The 14785-nt window shown below is 33.9% G+C and overlaps 1 long non-coding RNA gene across 2 annotated transcripts in view; it reads left to right on the forward strand.

Annotated features, from left to right (window-relative positions):
- Window positions 1–14785, forward strand: part of LOC139993188 (uncharacterized) — a 232816-nt gene that overhangs the window by 176131 nt on the left and 41900 nt on the right. Inside the window, exon 1 of one of the 2 annotated variants that reach the window (XR_011801326.1) lies at window positions 14296–14500. The exons of the other annotated variant lie outside the window; for it this stretch is intronic. This is a non-coding gene — a long non-coding RNA (uncharacterized lncRNA). Of the gene's footprint in view, window positions 1–14295; window positions 14501–14785 lie in introns of those variants that run through there. 2 annotated transcript variants of the gene reach the window in all.

The following is a 14785-nucleotide window of genomic DNA, read 5'->3' on the forward strand; positions in this document are numbered from 1 at the left end:
TAAAATTTTATACACGTCACTGTCATGGTGTCATAAAGTAAAAGAACTGAATACACAAAACTCTGCCCTCTCATTAACCCTGCACCTTCGACGAAACCCTAAATGGTCTCGGGTTATTTTCCCAAACATGTAGATCATATCCGCGGCCAGAGAGTATTGGGACCATTGACGAAAATTTGTTCGAAGGAGAACAGCAGTGATAACAACGCAAATCCTAATATGTTTACGCACGTATGAGGAACCATCAGGTGCGTGGCCAGATAACGCTTAGGTGCATCCCCATGGAGGAACAATACGGATCCACGGGTTGCGGAAGCAGTGTGGAGTGGGTTGCGAAGGGTGTGGGGGAGGATAAGTGAGAAGGGGTGCACGCACACACAGCGTACAACCGGCCTTTGTGCCAACTGAGATCCTGTAGATGGAACATTGAGCCGACAATACGTCTGCTAAACCTTACGTAACGCGATCTCCTTGTCCCTATCTGTGTTTACGCATGTGCGCGTGGAGAACGGAAGTTAAGCTCTCGCACGGTGTTACGCGAGCTTTTCCCCCCCTCGCGTATCGCCAGCTATACGTGCGGATAAATTAATCGATGTACATTCGACGTGGAATGGCCGGATTATGGAATGGCTGCGATGGGAATTGTAGCGGTGAACGTGCCGGAGGAAGAGCGAAATTTGAAATGGATATTGGTTACGACTTTTTGAAGGCGCGTTTGCCGAATGATATGGGGATGATTTACTGTAGTGTAGATCGCAAACTCGAGTACTGGATGTTTAGTTAACGTTACATGTGGAATAATTGAATTATGAAACTGAATTACGACAAGGAGAATGTGTAGTTTAAAAGAAACATTGGTTACGATTTTTTAATATTCTTACAGTTCGGTTTTGTATTACGTTTAATTTGGGGATGATTTAATGTTATTATTGTTACAATATTTATTGTTATTAGATGCGTTTCTCTTGATTCGTTTATAATGAAATGTAGTAATTTATTCAATATAAAAACTAGCTTGCATATCTACAACATGTGTTAAAAAAATTTCTCATCTCCGTTCGATGTTATATTTTTTCATATTAAAATTAAATTGGCGGAGAAGACGAAACGAAATATTACGGTTATCGTGCCTGTGGTAAATTTTCAACCTCTTCTTTTGATAATTTTTTTTTCATACAACGATTGCAAGAAACACCGGCCGAAATTGAATTCGTAACAGCAACATACATTCGTGAAATAGCGTTCACAATGAGAATTGATAGAATTCATTAAAATGTAGGATTGGAACAGGCTTGCCCAGGAGCTAAGCACGAGAGCCCTTAAATTTTCAAACCAATTTACCGTGCTATCCTACAGCGAAACCAGCCCACCGTTTCCGACATTTCACGAGGATTTATTATACCAAACATAGTTTAACTTAGGCGATTTCAATAGTTCACCAGGATTTCAGCCGTCGGGACGTAGGCAGACAACCTTTATGATCTTCTTCCACTTTTGCGGAACATATCATCTTTCTGAATCCTGGTAATCCCCGAATTTCAAGAGAATTTGTTCTATCAGAAGAGGGGAAAAACATGCTCTCGTATCCCTCACGCTAATCAAAATTCCTTTTATTAATCATATAACCATCGTAAAATTACGAACAACATATATATTCTATGATTTAGTATGTAAAAATGCAATGCGTAAAATCTATCAGATACATTTTTGATCTCCTAGTCCTTGTAGTATTCCCGGATGTACAGTAAGGGACAAAAATAGGCGGACACACAGCGAAAGTAGACGTCGATGCAGTGTAATCGAACTAGTACCAATGTTATACATTGAAGTTTCATTTATTACCGTGGGTAGGAAAAATATTTGTACGTATCTTTATTTTCCAACGAAGCGATTTTTTAGCAGCTCCTACATTTCATTTTCACAGTATCAATTTTTTGTAATCATATAAAAGTACTACTAGGTGAGACAAAATTTAATATATTTGAACCTAATTTACTGCTATATATAAATGTTAGGATAAATACTATTAAATGGTGGATAAATACTATTTGCTGCCACTATACATATAGATATATCTGTATGATACATAGATAATTTAATAAATAATTGAAATTTTATGAAAATTTATGAAATTTGATGCCTATTTTCATTACCTACCCACTTATTTTTGTCTCCGGCTGTACGTATAGAGCAATTGACGGGTCGATATGGTTCGCTATATGCAGCTATTTACAACAAATATTCATAGATTTTATTTGTAAACTTTGTTAGCGTCAGAAGCCGACATTTTTAATGGAAACAAAATAGACTTGAAACGGATAAATCATAAAAGCATTCTAAATTTTTTAAACAAGTTTTGGTAATTATCGAACATCGAGAATGTCGATGCTCTTCAAATGTATAAAAAATCAAGCAGAAGTTAAAATTTAACGTTTGGACGATCCAAGTGTGGTTATTATTACGACAAATAAAAGAAAGAAACTTCTGCCAAAGTCCGAAGTGACGGTCCTTTTTGCACGTTAACAACAGAAATGAAGTTTCGAAGAAAATTCATTTAACTGGGCAAACTACGTTCGAACGAAACCAAAGGGAAAAGGAAAGGACATTTTCAAGGAACGGTGGTTTTGCAAAGAGCACGAGACTAATGAAAAGGAAGACACAGTGTGCCAGATATTCCGCGAACTTTCCCCATTACCTCGCGGGGATATCTCTGTGCTTAAAGCAAAGTAGGTGGCGGATAAAGTGACAGCAATGTGCAGTACGTGCACGCTACGCTAAAGACACTTGAGTGCACGCATTCGAAGCACTAGACTTCCTATGTGCTGTTACTAAGGTTTCCCCGTCTGATATTTGTCTCTTCGAATTCTAACGTATTCACCCTAACGTATGATAATCCCATAAAGGGGATCTGACGTCTTAGAAATACGACTGTACGTCGTTAATTACCATGGCACTTCCGTGGTTCTATTAGTCACGGTTCCATCATTTTCTAATCTTTTTAGTTGAACTGAATCCTATATTATTCCTTTGTAGCTAAAATTTCTGTTTCAAACATTATTTATTTACATCCATTTGTGCAAGAAGTCTTCATACATACATGTACATTATAATTATTTCTTTGTATATAAGGCAATGAGATTGTTATAGGTGTGAATATAATATGATATAATGTATTAATAACTTCGCAATAAAATTGTGTAGTATCGTCTCTGAATAACAATAGTCTTTTTATATTAATATTTTCTGTGTTTGAAACGAATATGTGTGTATGAAAATTGCTACTCTTAATGATTGGAAGCAATTAATGCTCTGAAAGTGAGATTATAATATCAATGAATCGAATACTGTCGTAAAAGGGCCATTGAAAAATAATGTGTCAATAATATTCAATGTGGATATTGAAGAAAGTTGCTTGGTTGTCCAGTGCGTCCACAACCGAAACAAGTATTCGTTGAAATGCACATTAGAGACACCTGAATCAGGCTATTACACGCGAAATGTCGCCATTGTCACTTCCGCGTTTTAACATTCGCGTTTATTCTCTTCGTAAGTCTCCGCGGTGTTGTGTTTACACGGCGCAAAGAGCGTAATTCCCTCGTGTTCACTCCATTTTCGGTTAATATTGGAATTTTATGTGGTAAATAAATATTCGTTAAGAAGGCCTCTTGTTCGTTATGATAACACGCAAGTTTATCATACGTATTTGCATCGTAAATTCGTATGGGTCATTAAATTTACAAATATTACCATCTATCGAGCATGAATCTGAGAGAATAAAATGTGATACACAGTTTTGAGAATTTTATTTAAGAATGTTAAATGTTTATTAGAATTGTAAATTTCATTAACTTCAAATTAATCGTTAGATAAAATTTCTTTGGAAATTATAACGTAGCGATTTCAAACTAAAGTTCTTCAATTTGTAATTAATTCGCATAATTAAAGTTTCTACATTTCTGGGAATTGATCTATTGATCCTTATGTCGATGATAAATTAGTTTCCTCAGGAATAAAAATTTCTTAACTGTAAATTAACTGTCAATTAAAATTTCTTCGCGAACCATACTCTATTAATTCTAGATTAAACGACAAGCTAAAAAATTATTAAAAAGACATAAAATTCAAATGATACAAAAAAAAAAAAAGAAATAAAAAAGGGAAAGGTGAGGCATATGAGAATATCAAAGAGAAATACCTGAATTGATAATTGTGAATCCGCCAACGAACGAAACAAAAGATTCGATCATCGTTGAACAACTCGTGGAATCCGGTTGTCCTTCTAATTCTATGATTCTTGCTCAATCACGTTCCAACGTGTCGATTTACCTTCTAAACGACTGCGACACATCAAGACGGTACCTCCAAATTCCCTTCACGATCCCCTGGCAAGACAAAGATGAACGAGCTAGATCAACGAGCAAACCAGAAAGGTATCACCCCTCCATCATGCATTATGTAAAATAACGTATTAATAACACACAGTTTCCGAGCGGATTTTAAAGCATATGCTAATCGAGCAAGACATTCTTCTGGCGTCTCAATGTTTTATGCGTAATACATTATAAGGTATCACAGAATATACAGTGATTTCTCGGAAACAGCGTGAATTCTGCCATCTTTGTCATTTATGCAAATTTTGAAGAAATCTTGTAGATTTTTTTTTTAATATAAATCTTGTATATGTGTATATCATTTTTTCATTTTTCTTTGTGGGAGATATTTGGATTTTATTAATCGACTATTTCCTGAAACATTTTCGTCACGAGGAATCTTCAGGTTTAGAGTCGAGTCTCGAGTATTCAAATCGCTGTCGCGATGTGTTTTATTGTCCCTGTAAAACGAGACACCCACAACTGAGAGATTGCGATGTTTCTAATGGAGACCGTAAAGCAGAGATATTTAATGCAGCTAGGGAAAAAATGGAAGGGGGTTGAGACGAAAATCTCGTATGGAGATTTTAGCGAGGGACGAGATATTAGACTTTCCGACGGGTATTTTTATTGTCCCGAATTTCCTGATGTTTCGAAAAAGTACGCAGGGAGATCAAATTAATAAAATAATAATGAGTATCTATGTGAAAAAGTTATTCGAATTTTAATATTATTACATCCCAAGTATTATTTCAGTAAACCTATTGTCCAAATGTTCGACATGACGAACACTAATAAAAAATCCAATCGTTGGAAAAATCACAATTTTTACTGCCTAAACTCGTAAAAAATTAGAACACGATAATGAGAAGAAGACGAAATGACAGCGATTATCACAATTTCCTAAACGGATCTAAAAAAATCTCTTGAGGTTTAATCTTCTTTACGTTATAAGCTTTCATGGATCCTCAGTTTGCTTTATCAATCACTGATATGAGAAACTGTTTATTTAAATAATTCGGAAGACTGTTTGATAGAGAAATTTTAATCTTACACTTTTAATGTCCGTCTAATTGCGGCTGTTACCACAAGATGTGCATCAACGTGAAAAAGCTTTCGATCCGACTATCTCGACCGTCTCTTGTCTCGCGTTTCTCTTCTCTTAGTCGCATGGAAGCTTATGTTCTCTCTTCCAGGAGACAGTCATGTAAACGCATATATAAACACGCATACATATATGTATGTATACTTGCTACTTGAATTTTTCGACAACGACGGCGAGGTGTAAGATCGATTCAACACATTCGCGTGTCTTGTGTTTCTTTATCTTTAAACTTCTGCTCGTTCCATTAGCACGGATATTTTCAATATTTGTGGAAAGATGTTTTTAATTTGGGAAGATTGACAGGGCGACTGGAAAACCGAGGTTTTTGATATGGACGGAGAATAGAAAAAAGAAAGAAAATTGAATTAACAATATTTTTCTGTAATTTAATTACAATTCAGCTGATTTTATTCTCCACGTAAAATTGTCAGATTATAAAAATTATTTCTCTAAAAACTCCATAACAATATTATTAAGAACGGTTTATTGTGAAAGTGGTGTGAGTCCACTTTCCTTTATTTTGAAATATTAAAGTGTTTGGTTCGTCCATGTTCCTCTGTGTTTAAGTAAACGTAGATTCATTATGCAAATAGATTTTTTATGAATTAAGTAAATCAATATCTTTCTTCAAGGTCATGAATGGATCTACACAACTTTCAAAATTAGTGAATCGTTCAATTAATTAAATTTTAATTATTCAAAATTTATTCTTTATGCTTTAATCCAACTTTGTTTATAAATAAGAAGAAGGGAAACAAAGTACTGTTATTTCATTTCAATATAATTTACGTATTTACTGTAACAGCATGCTCGCAAGATTAATATTAGGTACATTCTACATATCTTGAAAGTGGAAGTGTATTGAAATGTTCATAATGTACGGAAAGTGGGTAAAACGATAACTGCATCATACTCTTACATTTTATCACACTGTACACATATATTTCAATTATTTTAATTTATTATCAACGTAATTCTTTCCCTAAATAATCAATTAGTAAAGTTTAGATCCTCGTTAAAATGTCAAGTAAATAAATTAGGTTTCTCGATATAAAATAAAGTTTTTATTGTATTGGAAGTGTTATTGAGTTATTCGAAATAAGTGTCAATATAACACTTTCTTCAATCTTAGGTTTGCACTTGGATAACAACCCGACATAAACGTAAAACTGCTATTAATTTAATGATACTTTAAACGTAATAATTTACTAATTTATTACTGAATTGCATTTAAATAACTTGTTTACATCCGCGCATGCAATGTTATGTGGGATAGAATTACATTCGCTATCATTTGTTTTTCATTATTGGTGCTTCGACCATTTGGACAAGCTACAGATTACAGTAAATGGGCTTACACCATTTACAAAATAAATTACCACGCAATTCCATTTAATAATGAAATTTCAATTGATTAATACAGACAAATATTTCAATATTTAAATTATGAATTGTTTACAAATAAATCGATCGTACTAAGGTATACGTAAATTAAGCGTTGTCTCAATTTTTTGTATCAAAAATGTACTTTTATCGCTTTCAAAATAAACGGGTCCAATTCTTAAATTATCGTAGAACAATGTAGTCAAAATTCGTATAAAAATTCAAAGCAGCAGAAGACAAAATATACTATAAACTATATTATCATAAAGGTATCACTGTTGGCAATAGTAGCCCTTCGAAAATCACGGAATTACCCCTTGGATAACCAGTAACCCTTGTTTCACCGAATGATTCTCCATCCGGTTGGCCGAAAGGAAGGCGATGAAACGCATTCTTATGTGTTTCTGTACGTTTCGAGAAACACGGGGGGAATCACGGGTGCGCCTTTTGTTTATGAGATCGAGAGGAAGGTTTCAATAACGTTAGCCTAGGGGCCCGTCTCCGTTCAGACGCGAATAAATTTCGTCGGCCAACTACTGTATCCATTACTTTCCTCTTATCGACGTGGGTTTCTTCGCGTCGTGAAAGAGCACGGCACGTGACCGTTCACATGGGCCTCTGACGTCGCCGAAAAGTAAATAAGCCGTAAAATATCGCGGAGCGGAGCTTGCATCGCCTAGAAACTACCCTTGGAACTGTACATCGGAGTGGAAGTATACAGCACGTGGAAAGGGATGGCATCTGGCTGGATTTCCTTCGTGAGGGTCGAGCTTTCGCTTTCGACGAGGCGATTTTCACGGTATCTATCACGCAACCTGTCAAACCCACGTGGAATAAATGTAGATCGTAAGACTCGAGCGTCTTGATGCCTGCTGGGAGTGCTAACACTACGATGTTCTGTTCTCACAAGTCGTGCTAACGACGTGTGAGTATAATTTTTCAGAGGAGAAATTTGATTTTAAAGACGTTTTATAGCATCGTACAAAAATTTACGACCTGAAGAAATTTCTAACTTTATATTCGAGAAGCAATATATCCAATGGAATTTTAAATAACGCTGGGTATAAGAGCGTAATAAGCGGAAGAAAATAATGTAATACACGAACATTATATAGTTGTATAATATTGATATTTGGAATATAAAATGAAAAATCTACCTGCCCGGAAATTTTTGCCAAATTTTTGTATAGGTATATATCGTGTAGCGTTTAAGTGTCCTAAGCTTCCAATTCTTTTTTAAATTTTATATTTGAATTTCGATCCTTCGAACTTGATTTTGCAGACATTTCGATTAAATTTTTGGTTACATCGTGTGGTGGTTTAATGTCGTAAGCTTTAATTCTTTCTTAAATTTTAAATTTATGTTTCGATCCTTCATTTAATCTTCTATGTCAGAACTTTTCGTTTAAAATTGGATTTTGATGTAGCCTCTGTAACGAATGATTAACGCAGTGAATTTGTAACGAATAATCATTGATGAATGTGTTAACGGTAGATGACAAATGTTGCTAATTTTTCCAAGTAATAAAAGCTTTATGTTTGAATATGAATAACTAATTAGAAACATGTTAAGCTATTAGCTAAAAATGAAATGTGCGATTTGTGATAAATAAATATCAAACAACGTTTGTATTCTAGGGTTAGGAAAATTATATGTTTTAAGCAACAAAGTTCGTTTCTTATTAATCTAAGACATTCGCACGATATCGTAGATCGATATCTTAGGAAAAACCATTGTTTCAATGATAAAGTAAAGAGAGGCGATAAGATACATGCGATATAGTGCGGCGATAAGATAGAAACTATATTATTTGCGATCGATAACGGATATATTTCACGGACTGTAAACGCATATAATATATCGAGGTCCCCATTTGCATTTTGTATGCATCACACGTTTTTCTGGATGCCAATCTGAAAGTTAAAGTGGCGTACGAGTATGCTTTTTTGTATTGTTTGTTTAATCCTTATACAATAAACCTTTGATAATGGAATATTTGATATAACGCCGGGATTTCCCGATGGGGCCGTTATACGTGAAGTTTTTCTATAAATGGAAAATATTTGAAAGCATCAATCTTGTTTAATTGTACAGGAAGATACTTTATATTCTTTCTATAAATAACCGAAAAAAAGGGATAAAGAGAAAAAGAGCAGATGAATTTATTAAAACGTATCCAACACTCGGAAAAACGAAATTTCCTTGAAAAATAATATTTCATTAAATTGCTATATATCCCGGCGCCTCTGCTAACTGAAATCCAACTCGCCATATTATTTAGTTTATTAATAAATAGCTAATAACTCGAATACGTAAAACCGTTCTGTTATGTCGGAGTATTCTTTAATTAATACAGGTAACGTGCACGCGAGTTTCTCGTTTTGTAAATTTAATTACGCCGGCATTTGCGGCCATAAATTAAAATTCTTCCCCTGGCTGAAAATTCATTCCCTTGACTCTTCCCGATTAATACATTACTATGTTGAAAAATATACATAAGACATTGCAGCCGCTCTTATCAGCATTCTCGTTTTAATTAAGAAATACAATTCCCCTAGCTCGCCGTGTATAATTCCTCCCTTCCTTCGATAAATAATATCACGCGATGTGTCAGTGACTGTACACGTCGATGATGAAATCTCGAACGTTTAAAGACGTCTATTTATCAGGCTGTTGAGAAAAAAACGAGCACGAAGTAGGTGCAATGTGATTCCCCCGAGTAACAGAGTCTTTATTGCCGCGTAAAATATCAAGACCACGTTGTCTAGAACTGACAATTCGGCCGCGAAGTATTTAGCACGACCACGGGGATGTGAACTCAAGCTGTGTGTCTTATTGCTTGAGTTAGTTCACGGTACGTCTGGGGTCTTAAGTGCCCTCGTGTTTCTTGGTTACATCGCAGCATGTTGAATCACAGGTAGCACAGGATACAACGTCTCTTAACAAGCGTCCACACCTTTCTCTTCGCCCTTTGCAATTTGACCTATCTCTATGAAACATGTTCCTGCGAATTCGCCGGAGTAAATTATCAAATACGAAAGCTTCGCATTTTTGCTTTGTATTGTACTGCTAAAGAATTTTGTAACATTTCAAGTAGAATTTTCCCTTCTTTAACACTAACACTGCCAACAACTAAAGAAAATGGAACTTGTAAGAAATAAGTAAAAATGAAAAACACGTAAGAAGTGTATGGCAGATGAAAAGAAGATTTTATCCATATATTTTACAAAAGTTAATTGTATCATCGTAACCAGTTGTATAATTTTTATAAAAATTGCTAATCCATCTCGAAATATCGAATACTTTAAATTTCATAATCCAAAATATGTTTCGCGTTAAGTACATTGTTTTAAATACTGTGTAAAATTGCATACAGTAGATGAAGTATATTTTTTGGTAACAAATTGGTACATAGTCTATGATGGAATTTTGCCAAAGCGATGGAGCTCCGTATATATATGCGTCTATGTAACTTAAAGGGTTAAACTTCTTCCTAAGTGCAGTTTATACCCTGAGATAAATTATACATCGCAATTTACCGAATTAGCTTGATCCCAAACTTTGGAACTTGTACTTGACTTCTATAATTACACACGTCGCTCACGTTGGAATTTCGCGAAATTGTGGAAGATAAACCTTGTCGCGTGCAGATTCTTCCAAATGTTCTACTCAATGAACTGGTTTCATTTGTCTTCGTTACAAGCGAGATACATTGTGTTCTATAAAAAAAAAAACAAAGTAAAAAGAAATTACATACAAAATACACGCAATATAGGTGATGAAAGGTTTCTTTTTTCAACAAAATCCATTCAACTTTCACAAACGGATATCAACCTCATTTATCGTACTGTCAGATTGTAAATCGGGAAAAATTTTTTCTAGTGGTATAACTTTCGCAACGATGTTCCACATTAAGCGTGCCCAGCAAACAATCACCGCCTCCGCAACTCGTACCGGGGAAAAAATAGAAATGTCAAGTGGAACGCTCGATCCTTACAAATCCGCGTATCGTAACCAGCGATAATAAAATACGACTCTGTACGAGCGTGTATAGTGTACACTTGTAACTAGCTGAACAAATTGTCATGCTCTCTTTCAAGTGCATAACGATGAAAACTCAAAGAGAAGAACTCGATAAGCTGATATCGAACTCGACCGGCATGTGGATATGTAACAGTTGTACTTGCGATGTTTAATCATTTCGACACGAGTACAGTTCATCGGCACTTTTAGTTTGAATGAAACGCGTTGGTAGAATTAACACAATCACGTAAATTCTGTAAATGTGCAGATTGATGTTTGTGAAACTGACAAGTAATTATATATAGATATACTATAAAAGTTACAATATTAATAACGATAGTAGTAATAATAATGATAGTATCTGGCTCCCTGTGAGTCCGGGGGCAAAATAGACCCAACATATTTCCTGCGTGTCGTACAAAGCGACTAAAAGGGAAAATCAGTAAAAGCAGGGGAAAAGATGATTCAGCCGAGAAAAGAACACTTGCCAAAATTCAACAGGGCAATATAAAAATAATAATGCATAATAGTTAATTGTAAGAGTACTAATAACGTAATTTGTGAAGAATTATAGAAATGCTTTCTACAATTGATATAATCTCTGCAAGCTAAAAGGCTTAAAAGCTTTTTAGAAAATTTTTCAAGATAAGTTAAGTTTTTCTTGGTTATAGTTTTGCAATAAAACTCTTACAGATATTGATTGCCCTTTATCTAGGCTTTATTTTTATTTTTCGTTTTTTCTTTTTTTTTTTTTTTTTTTTTTTTGGAACATAAAATTCGTGAAGGGATGAAGAGGATTATAAAATCGGTTTAGAATTGATATATTTGTTATTGGGAAATATAGATCTTTTTGAGAGTTTGTCAAAAATTCTCGGAAAAGTATATTTTTCAGTTGGGAAATTGTGAAAATATTTTTAAAGTATTACTGTTTCTTGAATTTGTTTAATTTGATTTTTGTGTCCCCTTTCTCTTATATGTGCAATTTATGAGGAGAAAAAGAAGAGGATCAGAAAAGTAGTAGGGTTCGTGAATTCATTATTGAAAGAAAATATTTTGTAGGTTCTTTTCGTTTTTGTAATACATGAACAAATTTTTTAGAATATTGCTTTCCCTTAGCTCTATTGGTGTTTTGTCCTTTAATCTACTTCCTATGTATGTACATGTAGATACTTTGTGGCAAAATGAAGATTTGAACGAGTCGAACGACGAAAAAGGTTGTAAAAGTGCTCCAAAGTTAATGGAATTTTCGTTAGGTAAAGAGCCGCGGAGTTTTTCGAAGATTTTAAGGAAAAGTTACATAATTTTGCGGTGGACTTGAAAGATACGCTTAAGAGTTCTATTAAAAGATAACTAATAAATAATGTCGTTTTATATTTTATGAATATTGCAGATAATAATATTGCTAGTGATCTTTATTTTTTAAATCACTACTTACGAACAGATTCGTATATTTATGCAAAGGATTTAAAAAATTATCAAACTTTCCATTCTTTTTTTTTCTATTACTTTTTATTTGTATTATGAAATCTGTTAACGATAAGGCTATAAATTCAACAATAATTGGAACATATTTAAATGAACTTTGACCAAAATCTTCAATGTCAAATAAATCTAAGACGTGACCAAACGAATATTTATCACTCAGTAAGTTAACAAATTACAATACATTATCGAAAAATAAAATATTACACGTGCAGATGAATGTTACCTTTCGTAGAGGCAGGTCAGTTTTGTCATTCATATATTCATTAACGCTCCTTTGTTCAGTATTTAAATTAGTCTGCATTGTAGATGATTGTATGATTAAAGGAAAAAGAAAGAAAAGAAGAGGCAAATTATCACGCTTGTTATTCGGCTTGTTCGTAAATTGACCGACAACAAAATGAGTCTGGAATAAAACAAAGTAAATTCTCAGGCAGACTCTATGAGCTTTCGGAGTAAAAAAGAAACAGCAAGTAACCATAAATTTTCGCGGTAGGTCAGTGAAATTATGACTATAGCTTGACGGACGAATAACGTTCCATAAATTAGCAAATGCTAATGCCGTTACATGTATATTTTAATGTTATTCACAATCATTACACAGTTAATTGGTTCAAAAGTATTATCATCCTCAACTACATCTTCTTTAATATTTCTCATCTGTTCATGCGCTTCTGTCTTTATTTGTAAGACGTGATTTGTAATTATATTATATTTGTTTAACTATTGAAAATAACATTTGATATTTGTTTTGTACGAAATATATTAACTTGAAGAATGTTTTGTTAGCTTCTGCGTTGCAGTTGTTTTCTTGGCGAGAAATTGGTTGAGCATTTTCGTTCGCTCATCTTTAATACATGACTCTCGTAATTAAAAGCGTGTCAACAAGCATGCTCCATTTGCAAAAGAAGAACGAGGTGGTTGAATTATCCTACGCATGAAAAAGGATCTCTCGTTTGTGCTCACGCTTGTTTTCTAATTTAGTAAAAGCACGAACAGTAAATAAATATATTTGATAATAATCTGTGAATCAACTTGAAGGACAGAGCATAAATTCTTTCGACTTCAACATCATGTTCATATATTTTAATGAAGAGTAAAAGGTTTCAATAAAAACATCCAGATACACGGCTGACGTCAAATGATATATTATGCGGAAGCATTTTAGTAGAATGAAGATCATGTCTTTCGTTTTCCAAAGCATAAAAAGACACTATATCTTAATTTTTCTTTTCTTATCTTCCTGTAATATAATATTCTGCATTGCTCCATTAATATTTTCAATATACTAGGTGCAATTGCATCTCATTGTGATGTAGATGAAACGATATTGAGGAACAGCATAAACGAAGATTTATTATAACCAAGGGGAGAGAAATACGATGATGGATTAAATGAAACGATATTACGATTACGTACATTTGTATTTTACGCGAAAGTCTTGATATTAATCCATGTATACGTACGTAGTACTTTAATTATAAATGCAGCTAGAAAATATCTGTGTCGACTATGAAAATTTAGATCTGAACTTGAAAATGTAAATTATCATAAAAGATTATAGATTTAAATAACGTTTACAATTTTATTTCCGAAATTTCCATTGTATTAACACATTCTGAATGCACATAAAATAGAAATAAAATTAAGGAACGAAATTAGCAATAGTAATACTTTCATGTATCTTTAAATACTTTTAGAGTAATAAATGGTAATAAATCATTGATAAAATGTATTCAGCTTATGTCCATCTACTGTACCGATCGTTAATCTTGCTACAGTTTGTGTCTGACGTTTTAAGATACCGATTTCGGAAAAAACAGTGTTTCATACGCCACCTGTTATTTGTTACGGTGAATATAGGAATTACATTCAACTCAATTATTGTGGAAGCGACAAAAACCTTATTATCTTACGGGATCTTACGGGACATCGCGTTACATGTTCTGCAATACCGACTATTCAACAATTTTATTACGCCCTCTACAATTTATAACGCCACGTCGTCCGTAATTAGCCCGTTTGAAAGTGCATCGTTTATTTAAATAAAATTTTAGTTTATACTGGATTAAATAGACTTCTGGTGATTGAATTCATTTATTGGAACGCGAACTACTATTATATGAACGAGAAATCGTAAGTACTAAGGAGACTCTGTGTAAACTCTTACTATGCAAAGTTCGGATGTACGAACCCACTTGTCCCGCCAATTCACTCCATCGCTCTTTTTCTTTCTTAACCTCATATTTCCTTACCTCCAATACTTCACAGTCCCGCTTTCACTTACTCTTCGGTCATATAAAAAATAAATTGAAATATGTACAATTATCGCAAGTCTTTTCAAACGTCAAGATGGTAAATTAAAAAGTATTAAAAGAAAAAAAAAAAAAAAGAAAAAACCAACGCGTGTCATCATAATAG

This window comes from Bombus fervidus, chromosome 12, assembly GCF_041682495.2.
Source record: "Bombus fervidus isolate BK054 chromosome 12, iyBomFerv1, whole genome shotgun sequence".
In the NCBI taxonomy this organism is placed as follows: domain Eukaryota; kingdom Metazoa; phylum Arthropoda; class Insecta; order Hymenoptera; family Apidae; genus Bombus; species Bombus fervidus.